The following is a 12,124-nucleotide window of genomic DNA, read 5'->3' as shown; positions in this document are numbered from 1 at the left end:
CCTCCCTCCTCCCTCTGTCAAACTTAAAGAGAATATAATTCAAACTTCCCTCTTCATGCTTCTCTCTCCTCCACATAGGCGTAGCCACGGGTGTGGCAGGGTGTGCCGGTGCCACACACAGTGGCAGCTGGCACACCTAAAAATAGATGCAGAATTATTAATAAAAATCTTACTTTTATTATTTTTATCTTAAAATTATTCATAAATTATCTTAATAAAAATGTTTTTCTAAACTTGTACAACAGCATGTACAGCTTGTACAACTCAAACAGCAACATTTCACACTAGCTAAAGTTAGAAAAGTGAAATCATACTTTGCCACCCCCTACTGGTGGTTTAGTTTCGTGCTTAAAAGTAGGCTATATCATTCTATTTGTATATTCAAAAAATATTTAAAACAATCTCATAACATTATTTAATACAGTTGTAATATTTCAGTGTAAAATAATTAATTTGATTGGTAACAGCCATATAGTTTCTTATTTCAATTGAATTTATTTATCAAATTTAAAAATTTAAAATGAAAGATGAAGCATATATTTAAACCGATGCTCTTTATAAAATGCTCTTTATAAAGGTTAAAATGTCATAAATATGCAGATTTTAATATGTAAAAGCTGACTGACCACTGATGAGAATATTGCTCCAGAATAAATTGTATTTACAACGCAAAAAAAATCAAAAAACATTTATTAACAAGTAATTTTTTTACTTGGACAAGTGAATGACCGATTTAGCTTGTTCGAACGACAAGCACATGAAAAGCCTTAATGTTAAGCCCTGAGTTATATTTTATATAGTATTATGTTTATGTGCCGAGCCTAAGTATAGTTTTACACATCCGCCCAGTCTATTCTGTAAAGTTAGTGATACGCCGGGTCAAGGTTTTTTTGCACATTAATCTGACAATAAATGCGGCACACCCAGTTTTTCTTAAGCACGACCAGAGACGCTTTTCTGGCTACACTACTGCCCCACACCCCCCTTCACGTGTACGTGCACTAAACCCCCCAAATCCTTCCTGTCGGTTATTGGAACTTGATTTTTTATGTTTCGTGGCGTGGGTTGCTACAGTTTGTTTTTGTTAACCGTTTGTGGAGCCTGGAATGTCTACAGAGACCGTGTTTTTTTACAGTGTGTTCAGGGGACAGTCACAGGCAGGTAGTGGATAGTGAGGAGATGTTTGCTGTATGTGACAAAAAATGTTTTGGCCTAAAAAACGCATGACATCGCTTAGAGCAGTCCAGAGTGATTTATTTTCACAAGGGGTTTCTCAAAAAAAGTGCTCCACTTGAAGTACAAAATAAACAAAAAAAGAAACAATATTTTACAAAACAAAATACTCAAAAATAAACTTTACATATTCCATAAGAAAAGAAAATGCGGAGAGCAGCAAAACTGGGCACTCGACATTGCCTGGCACAAGCCTCTGAAAATGTAGTCTCTCTTTAGACAAAACGCAGACTCACCAGCGTTTTGACTTCACATGCTACCACCCAGTGGCATAACGAAGCAACACTGGGCCCTTATGCAGGATTACCAAGGCGGGGCCCCCTACTACAGCATGTGATGACGCAATGTCCATATGTTTCTCAAGGTCCTGAATGGTAAGGATGTCTCATATTAAATATCCAATTCTTAAATATATATATTTTTTGGTCTGAATTATATAAAGAAAATGCAGCAAGAGGTCAGTGTAATCAAAGCAATCAAATAGAAGTCATGTAATAACAACAATACTATTCAATAAATGCATATGTATATAATAATCAGTGTTTGTTCAGGAATCTTCCAATGCCAGCCACTAATGCAAATCTAAGAAGTGACTTGGAACATGCTTAAATGTATTCAAGAATGGAGATTGTTCATTCTTTGCAACAAGTGCGAGAGTGTGTGTTTGTGTGAGGGTGTGTGTGTGTGTGAGTGTGAGAGTTTGTGTGAGAGAAAAAGAGAGAGCGAGAGAGTGTGTGTGTGTGTGTGTGTGTGTGTGTGTGTGTGTGTGTGTGTGTGTGTGTGTGTGTGTGTGTGTGTGTGTGTGTGTGTGTGTGTGTGTGTGTGTGTGTGTGTGTGTGTGTGTGTGTGTGTGTGTGTGTTGTTGGCTAAGTCACAGTCAATGACAGGGTTGAATTGTAAATTCTGTAATTGATTGAAGCGCTCACACAAAGCGATCTACTTAGTTATGATGTTTCTGTTATTAGTGGTTTGTTGAGAAATCAGGGGCCCTCTGATTTTCCAACCACCCTAATAACATTCAGAAAATTTTAACATTTTGAAAATTGAATAGCAGGTCTGTCTCTGCTTATAATTTGCATCATCGATTTGTGGCTGTGGCCATTCATATGTATATTACAGTGTTTTTGTGTCAGTGTTGTGAATGGAGTATGCTATGTGCGTCTCTGTTAGACTGATACAGATACAGATACAGATAGCTTTATTAATCCCCAAGGGGCAATTCAGTTCCTACAGTACACCGTCTATAAATACAACCATTCCCACAGCCATAGCCTGTAATGCATAACCAGAGTAACATGATATGGTCTGGGTCCAATACAGATTATATATATATAAATGACTAAATAAATAAATAAATAAAAGAAACATCAAGTTCCAAATCCGTAACTCCTAAAGTGCATAGTGCCAAAAACCAGATCAGTCCATAAGTATTTCCTCAGCTCAATATTTAACAGACTGATTCCTGAGGGAATAAATGATCTACCATAGTGGTTGGCTTTTCTAGGGGGCTGCAAGTAACGCCGGCCTGATGACATAAGGACAAATTCATCCCCCAGAATATGATGTTGATTCATCAGGCTTTTTAGTTTTTGAAGAACACGTTTCTGCCAAAGAGAGTTAAGGTCGCGCATTTGAATTCCAATAATTTTGGAGCAGACTTTCACAATGTTATTTAAACAGTTTTGATCCTTCACTGAAATGTTACCAAACCAACAAATGAAAGAAAAAGTAAGAAGGCTCTCAATATACGACAAATACACAGTGCACAATATAGGTTTAGAAACCCCGAACGTATTTATCCTTCGCAATAAATGTACTCTCTGCTGGGCCCGTTTGACCACTGATTCAGAGTTCCTTTCAAACTTCAGTTGAGAATCAAAAATCGTACCCAAATACTTATACTGACTTAAGATCTCTACGTCCTCACCGTGAATCGTGCATATGATGTCATCGTTGGATCAGCTCTATCATCCTATATGTGTGAAGCTATCCGGATCTGTTAGTGTGAAGATGTACAATAGGTCTTTAGTGAGGTGATCTTCTCATGATGTGTAGTGTTCAGCCTGGATAGATTTAATCTATTCCAGGTGATGGTGATGTGAGGGTGTAGTGATGGAGGAGTGTGTTCAGTGTTCGTGTCTAGGAGATGGGTGGAATCTAATCTATAATAATTGTGTTGTAAATTTAGTTCCAGTTCTATACTGGGAGGCCATGCTTATATAGTGATGAGCTATTGTGAGATGTTAATGGCCTCTTGAAGTGTCTTTTCACCCATCTCCCGAGTCTCAGGTTATGTTCTAACAATCCCGCTGTCCTGGCTCTGATGCAGGTTGGGTCCGGCCCATCCTGGCATCCGTCCTTCAAGGAATTGCAGTAATACAGCTGAGACAGAAACAAATGCAGAGAGAATCACAGTTAATTCTGATGTTTTCAACAGTTTCAAATTCAGACATGTGGAATTCTTTTCCTTTCTCCATTATCATGTCCATTGAAATTTTAATTCCAGTTGTCACATGAAACAGAGTTTCATTGATCAGGTCTGAACTTTTGCTGTTGTTTCAGCGCAGTGTGTGACACCTAAAAGCTGCTTCTGCAGTGGAGCCTTCACAGTCTGCTGTGTCATGAGCATTAGAGATCCCAGTTCTGCTGGGGAAATTTTCTGGATTAACCAGAGTTTTTCTCACTCATATTTTTATGAGATCAAATGGGTCGATGCCCATGGCTTTATTTCAAAGTTGCTCTCTTTACAGTCAGATCTGTGGGGAGAAATTAGTTCAACTGTTTGGGTGTTCGCTGCTTAGCATTTGCTTTTTTGTGGTGTCATTCACACAAGTACAGATCTTTTGTGACATGCAAAAGGCTGTGATACTTCTGTTCACACCCTCCTTGTAAATTTACTTCTCTGATCCGATTCAATTTTAGTTGGTGCGTCCCAGTTAAGGATGCTTTGGTTTGCTATTACCTGTGCCACACTTCTGGTTGTGTTTTTGTAAAGGCAAAAAATAAAAGCAGTTGTGTTTTTGTAAAGGCAAAAAATAAAAGCACATCCCCTCCCCCCTTTGGCACTGGGTAGCAGGCCAATGAAATCAAATTGTAAGGATTAAATGTCACACTTCTCCAATGAATGCCCTGTTTGGCGATTACAATATAATGCATATTATAATTTGAGTTATAATACAATTATATTATATTAAAAGGAATATAAATTAAATTATATTGTTTCTGGTCTCTAAAGAGTCTCTGGAACAACTTAGTTGTCAAAGTGTCAAAGCTGTACTGGTCCGTGCATTGTATGTACAACAACGGTCAGGCTGATAGCCAATGAGGAATTGTGTTGTTGTTAACACCCAAATGAACCGCAAGCACATGTTAAACACGTGGTCAAATCTCTGCTCATTCTCATGTCAATACATTTGAATATGAAAAGGTTTCTTTGCTCAGGGCTGATTAGAAGCACATTCGCGGTTTCTGATGTAGATTTCAAATGCCTGTTCATTTAATTTAGTCTTTTTAAAGACTACATAAAGGCAACGTGGCCATTTTAACGTTTGATTATTCTATTTACTCTATTTTATATTTTCCCCGTTTTTAGATTAGGAAACTATGTCGCTTAGAGGTCCTCGCGTTTTCTGTCTTAACGTTGGTCTCACGATCACAATCCGATCAGTTTCATCACAGAACAGAGGTAATTGGCTATATACCTGAGATTTGCCGTATTCTACGTTCACAATCAAAGACACTTTCATAGCCCCCATGGAACTGCATCTGTCTGAATTTATTTAGTCACTTTACCTCAGTAGAGGTTTTGGCCACCATTAAAGACGCTAGTCGACCAACTTCACTTCTCTTATAATGGCTTTGGAATGGCCAAGCCCGTGGTGTCCCACGTCACACTTATCTGAAATAACGCTAAACCCAAATAGACAAAGCAGACGCACCCGAATCTAGGTCGGTCAAACAGCATTTCGCTCTTCTAGACGGAAATAACTCGTCTTTGCAAACCACTTGAACCTGTGTAGAATATTGGTCGTCACCAATCTGATCCAAAAATAGCGGTAACATACGAATCCGTTTCTAATTGGGAAAATAATTGTAGAGCAATTCTGAATTCAAACGTAACCCTTTATAAATGTAGGCGAAAACAGCTCCCATAGAATGGAGAGGTCCCATATAATAATTTTTTGGGAGACGCATGGTCATAGCATTTAGCTTAGCCTTGGACGCATGGTCATAGCATTTAGCTTAGCCTTGAAATCTAAATTTTAACCTGTGATCATAATGTAATCCTGTTTTTTCCCAAATTTGCTTTTCATTAGCAAATGCATCGACTTGCCTTTTTATATAAAATCACATGTTTTCCGATTGTTTACAAACTTAGAATTTTCTTTCTGTTGTTTGCTCATTTTTAACCACGTGTTGCTCGTTTGTTTCAACATGCAACAATGGAGAAAACATGCTGACTTTAAATCTTGAGGCTCAAATTTACAGCTCTTCATCGAGTATCAGAATATAATTTGGAAGATGTTTTCCAATTTAGGTTTCGTTTCTCGTTGCGTATAGGCAAACAAGGATATCTTTAAAATCTATTAACAAGGGGTTTCTTTCTTCATCTGCGCCGCCACTATCACGTCCTCACGTGTTTCAGTTCCGGACTAAACAAATGCCTTTCCGATCCGTAATAATGCAAACAACATTTTCTCAACACTTCTCAAAAGGGAAGAAAAAGTTGACTTACCACAGCGGCAGAAGAAAGAGATGTTCAAACCTCGTGTTGATTTTAAAATCCCCATACTTTGCTGGAAAAGACGTTGCTCGCGAAATTCATTTGTTGCGACATCACGTCGAGGTCACCACTTTGTAAGGCCGTCTAACTCGATCCAATGGCGGTATTCGAATTAGCGGTGAAGGTCTTTGCGTGTTACTGTCTTTTCTCGTGGCAAAGTATTTTTGGTTAAATGCAATACATTTTATCTTATGTATTAACTCGTTTCATCTGACTCCATAAAATGAAAAGGTTTTTCAATGATATCTGTGCATCATTAAATGTGAGCGAATGTTTTACTATTCTTTTAAAATCTTGAATGCAAATAATGTCAAAGTCAATAAGAATAATCAAATGTCACAATTTAATATGTCAGGTAAATGAATCATTATAATTTCATAATCAATTCAAGGATAATCAATGCAAAACATGAAATGCTCTAGAACAAAGAGGAAAAAGTTTACCCGACAAGAAATGCGTGAGGCAGAGAGACTCGCAACTCTCAGCCTCACGGGCCAATCTCAGATATAGAAAAGGGCCCTGAGCTCTCGCTGTGTTTCATTATATACCCAGACCTCATTTCAAATCTAAACATCATTCACAGTGGAAATTTACCTGTAAGTCACCATTTGCTAGCAGTGGAAAATTAGCATTCAGTCAAATGGTTGAAGGTGTTAACTCAAAGACACACCCTCCAGTATTGGAGGGTGTGGAAGATATTTCTAAACTTCCTAAGAACTTTATTACCTTTTGGGTTTACTTCTTTGGGAATGAGACATTTGTACCAGTCGTACCGAGACATTTCAAATAATACCAAATATGTATAAAACTAGATGATAATCATTCACATTAAACCATTTAGATTCTTGTGTGAATTTGGGAGACCTCTGCCAGGATGAAGAATGGGGGAGAGAAATGTAGATTAGGATGATGGAGGTGAGACCTTCGTCTCAATAGTGCATGAGGGGGAGTTCAAATGTTAATTTCCTTTGTTTTCTCAGAGAGTGGCCCTCTCTTAAAGTCCTTCAAGTTTTTCCAGTCTTACAAGGTCATGGCAGATAGAGGCTTTACCATAAAAGACTTGCTGTTTGAGAGAAAGGTGTGTCACGGGAGCCCGTTCTCATCCTTTGGCGGCATATGTGACGCCATATGACAAAACGGCGAAATACTACGCACATGGCACCCTTTAGCGTGAATATAACACGCGAACCCTAGGCGTCATAAAGTTGACTGGCATCCTTTAGCGTGAATATGAGACGCAGACCCTACCCCACACCTAAACCTACCCATCACTGTGCGTGTTATATTGACGATAAAGGGTGCCATGCGCGTAGTATTTCGCCGTTTTGTCATATGGCGTCACATATGACGCCAAAGGATGAGAATGCGTTAGTCACGGGGTGGTTCAGGGAAGACAGAAGCTGATGATATAATCCAAAACGAGTTTACTTCAAAGACAGGTGTAACATGGAGTGTATCACACAAACAATACCGGACACTGAACTGAATACAGGCAGGAACTAAATACACAGAGATAATGAACACAAACGACAGGCATCTGTGAGGAAGGTGATCAGTGTCCATGGATACAGATTGGTGGCGGGAAACTCAGACAGGGGAACACACGTGGCAAATCAAAACATACTGAAAGTCCAAAGAAGCCTACTGGTGACAAGGTGAAGTTGGTAATGCATTCTTTCACAAAAAAGCATGGACAAGAACTTGATGAATTGCATATGTGAGAATTATGTTGAAAGAGCAATTCGACGTTTGAAAGTTTACAAAATACTGTCCCAGGTTGTTCCGATCACTATCGGCTCCTAAAATTGACAAGATTCTAAGAGTGTGTGCTGCTCTTATTAATCTGAGGGAGGATCTTATTCGAAATTAGGGCTGCACCTATTATACCTATTATACCTACTTATTATAGAAGTTTTTCTATAAAAAAGAGAAGTTAGTCCAGTAGCGAGTGTTCTTCCGGACGAACAGGAGACGACTGATATGGGTGGTGATTAGATAGATCCTGAATCTTCTCAGCCACCCTTTTAACGTTGAACTTGGCTGACATTGGGGAGAAAGAGAAAGGCTTTCTTCTCGATTCGCCCTCTGAGCTTTTCGGCACCTCCGTGTTGGCGGTGGTTGGAAAGTTCAGAGAGGCAAAGGCGCACTCAGCTGCATTTAGGACCATGTATACCGCTGAGATCCATATCCACGCCCAGACAGAGGGAGGGCCTGGTCTATCACGGTCCGAGGACCGTAGACAGAGCCAGAGAGCCATTGTCGCCTCTCGTGTGCCACCTCCGTGGAGGAGTAGGTCGCAGAAGAGGCGCGACTCCCGCAAGAAGAGGGATCTGAGGGAGGTGATCCATCATAAATGCACACAGCGTCTGTGATGGATCACCTCCCCTGAGGGCGTGATAATATCTTAGCCCTCTCCTCTCTTCCCCGACTCCCTAAACACTTCTTACATCAGGCCTGAGGCTGGGCCCATGTTGAGAACGATGTTCTGATGGCCTTGGCTTGGTTAGTGAGAGTGCCTCTTTCAGGCATGTAAAGGCATGTTCACAAAGAACTGTCTGGTTAGTCTTCACTTCGCACGCCGCAGGTGAGCTGAGTTGGTCTTCTTTAAGAGTAATTTTTGTGTGCAACTAACACTAAAATGTATCTCTCTACAGACCTCGTTCCCTGTAATGAGTTATGGGGTTATGTCAATGTCATAAGGTAAGGTCCATTTTTTTGGTATTAGGGCCGTTAAGTTCCCCTGTTAGGTGGCTAGAACAATAGAGAGAAGCACCAGTTGTATGGGCTTCTTTTGTGAGTATGTTATGGCTTCCCTTGTTGTCATAATGTAAGATAAAACGAGGTGTGCCACTGCTCATTCTAGTTGAACAACTATGTTTATAGCTTAGGCTTCCTCTCATGGCTTCCGCTCATTCATATGAAATGTTATCAGCGGAGAGTTAAGTGGTAGAACGTCATTCTAGAAAGAAGAATGGGAATGTTTACACTTCCACTTTTTCCTTAACACACACGTGTAAGCCCTCGGGCTATTAGCCACCTCAGGGTAGATTAGTTGGTCTCTCTCAAAAAAAAAAAAATATACTGTATATGTTTTTTGTTTTGGAGTATAGACTGACGCTAGAGCGACAGATAGATCTTATGTCCGACCATATGACCATCTGACATCTTTTGGTCTTGAGTACATCGCCCCTTTGAGCTCTGTTTGGGTTTTCAGTAGGCTGAGCGATTCTGCAGCCCCTCATATGAAAAAAAATATATATATATATATTCTCGTAAGGCTCTGGGTCCTCCAAGCCCTCAGGTAGATCAATATTTACAGGCTGGCCCTCAGGGCCATCTCTGCAGCTGGCCTAGGCTATGTTAGGGACAGTGGAGGTGTTCTGCTAAAGCATTTTTGACTCTGGCCCTTCACTTTGTGAATGTAGGTTTTTGAATGCATGATTTATAAAGACCCTGGGTTAGGCCTCAATAAGGCCTCCCCGGTACAATGGGTCTTTCTTGGGCAGGGTTAGGCCGTCTTTCGCCTCATGAAGAGACTGGGTTTTGTCCGCATGACCCCGCCGTGCATAACTAGCATATGGATTTGGGCCGTCAGAATAGGCTCCACTCACCTCGCTGAGCTACTGCTCAAGCGTCGGGTTGTAGGTGGGTGGCTTACAAGCAAGCCTCATTCCTCTAGGCTGGGCACAGATGAAAGTTCTGTCACCTCTAGAGCTGCTGGTGGGCCCGCACCCTGTTAAATCTCAGGGTGAGGAGGTAGTATTCCCCTGTGATACAGGGTAGGTCCGAGTACTTCACTTTCAGTTCTGTATTATCCTACCCAGTGTTCTGCCAGTTCATACTTCAAAAGAACTAGCTCAAAGTTCAGTTCACACAGATGATAATGAACTAGTTCATGTTCATAGTTCATTTTTTTTTAAATGAACTAAGTTCACATATCTAAAAATGAACTAGTTCACGTTCATTTATTAAATTCTTTTTAAGATAGGCCACTATCTTACTGAATAGAACCTCTTTACCATCCATTACCAGCTGCAAATCACTGCCACTCTAAAACTAATCAAGATTATTGTACAAATAAACAAGAGACAATTATTATAGCCAGGAGAAAAATAATATTGAGATAGAATATATATTTACCCCTTAAATAATGTGTAATCATGATATGTAGAAATTGGGAAATACAAGGTGCAGTCAAGGTATACTGTATGTTCAGTGAAACTTTTATTTAGCCAGCATGAACCAAATTACCCAGGACTTTAAAAAAAAAGGTATATTCAGGTTCATGGGGAAAAGATCAGTCTACTGACAAAAATCCAGCATATTCTGAACGGCAGTAACTATGTAAACCAGACCAAAGTAGTCATGTACTGTATTGTCAAATTAGCTTGGGCTTACCCTACTCAATGTGCAATACTCAACCAACACATTTTCACACCTTCAAAAGGAAGTAAATAGTGAGTAGACGATGAAAAGGCCATTTACATTCATTTATAATAAAACAATCTTCCTGATTATATTTGTCTAAAGAAAATGAACAGCTAGCAGCTGAACACTTAACTTAAGATGACATTAACCTGCTCAATGTGAAATACTGGACCAACTAGCATCCTCAAAAGCATAGCATCCTCAAAAGACTAGCATCCTCAAAAGACAGTAAACAGTGAGTAAACAATGACAATGCCATTTAGATTCATTAATATATATATTTTTTAACTCTTCCTGACTTATATTTGTCCAAATGAATTGAATAGCTCTGAAAACTGAAAATTATACAGCATTTAGCTCTAATAAACAAACATAGCATTCAATTTCAGATGCTGGATTTATCTGTACAGAAAGGAGTCATAGGCTTCAAAGTGCAATAGCAAGCAGCATAACTTACTGAACGTAAACATTTGGAGAAAAATTAAGAAGGTTGACTCCTGAGTTTTTGTCATGCTGGAACATCTTTACAAGATGTCCCACTCTTATAGCACCACAAAAGAGTTACAGTGGATATTACTAGTCCAATACATCAACCAAGAAGTTAAACTTCTTTAAGCTTTCTGTTTGCATTCAAGAGCAGTTGCTTCTCAAAGTTTTCATCACCAAGCCTGTTTCTCCTGGGCCTGAATATTTGGCCTCCGATACTGAAAAGTCTCTCCACTGGAGCGCTTGAGGGGAGTGCAGTGTTGTATTTAAGGAAGAGCTTTTTGAGCCTGGGCAGCAGCATGTACTCTGCAAAGCCATCTGTGGTTGGTGCATCCAAGTAAGTGTCTGCTTAATTTTTTTTTGAGATTCTGACGGTTTTGGTTAAACCTGAAGAAGGAAGCTGTTGTGTCTTTGTCAGTATCACCACTAGGCTGAGACTGATCAGAGTTTTGTGTTTCTGAGTCATCTGAGTTGCTAGTTAGAAGTTCTCGTTTCAGCATAACTCGGTAAAGCAGCTGTTTTTCCTCATCCTCCAGCTTGAATATTGGCAGCAGCATGGCTGACAACATGTGTTCCTTCTTCTCAAGCATGGCTTCAAACCTTGTTTTCAGTGACTGCAGGATGTTTAGTATGAGAGGACGGCATGTAATCAGACCTTGTGCAGCAGTGGGCTTTGTGCTCTCCTCCAGCAGGCCATTCATATCATTTTGTAGTTGTACAATGGTCGGAGCCAAATACCAGAGGAAGACGTTTTTCTCTCCCTGCAGGATGTTCAGTGCAGATGCTAGGGGCCTCATTACATCCACAAACTTGTGTATGAAGCTGATTTCCTCTGCAGAGAACCGCCTAAAGCCAAACTCATCACAGACAGCATGCAGGATAAGGTTGTCATATGCAAGAGTGACAGTATCAGCAGCTTCATTGGTGGTGTCTGCCTGGGGAAATAATGTTGCTATGTGAGACAGTCGCTTCATAGCAAGATACAAAGAGTTCCACCGTCTATCATTTGGGAACACAAAACCAATCCCAAGCTTTCCCTCAATAAAATCTGAAGCTTTGGGCGCTTCTTTTTATCCGGTTCCACAAAGCAGATGCCTTAGCAAAAACAGCCCTCGACAGTGTTTTGTACTGTTTATCAGTTACCTTCTCTGTGTCTTTGGCAACAAGATTTAAGGTGTGAGCCATGCACCTTCT

The sequence above is a fragment of the Siphateles boraxobius genome, unplaced genomic scaffold (genome assembly GCF_051911475.1).
Source record: "Siphateles boraxobius isolate OS27281-9 unplaced genomic scaffold, OSU_SipBor_1 57, whole genome shotgun sequence".
In the NCBI taxonomy this organism is placed as follows: Eukaryota; Metazoa; Chordata; class Actinopteri; order Cypriniformes; family Leuciscidae; genus Siphateles; species Siphateles boraxobius.
Note: the sequence above shows the minus strand (reverse complement) of the source record.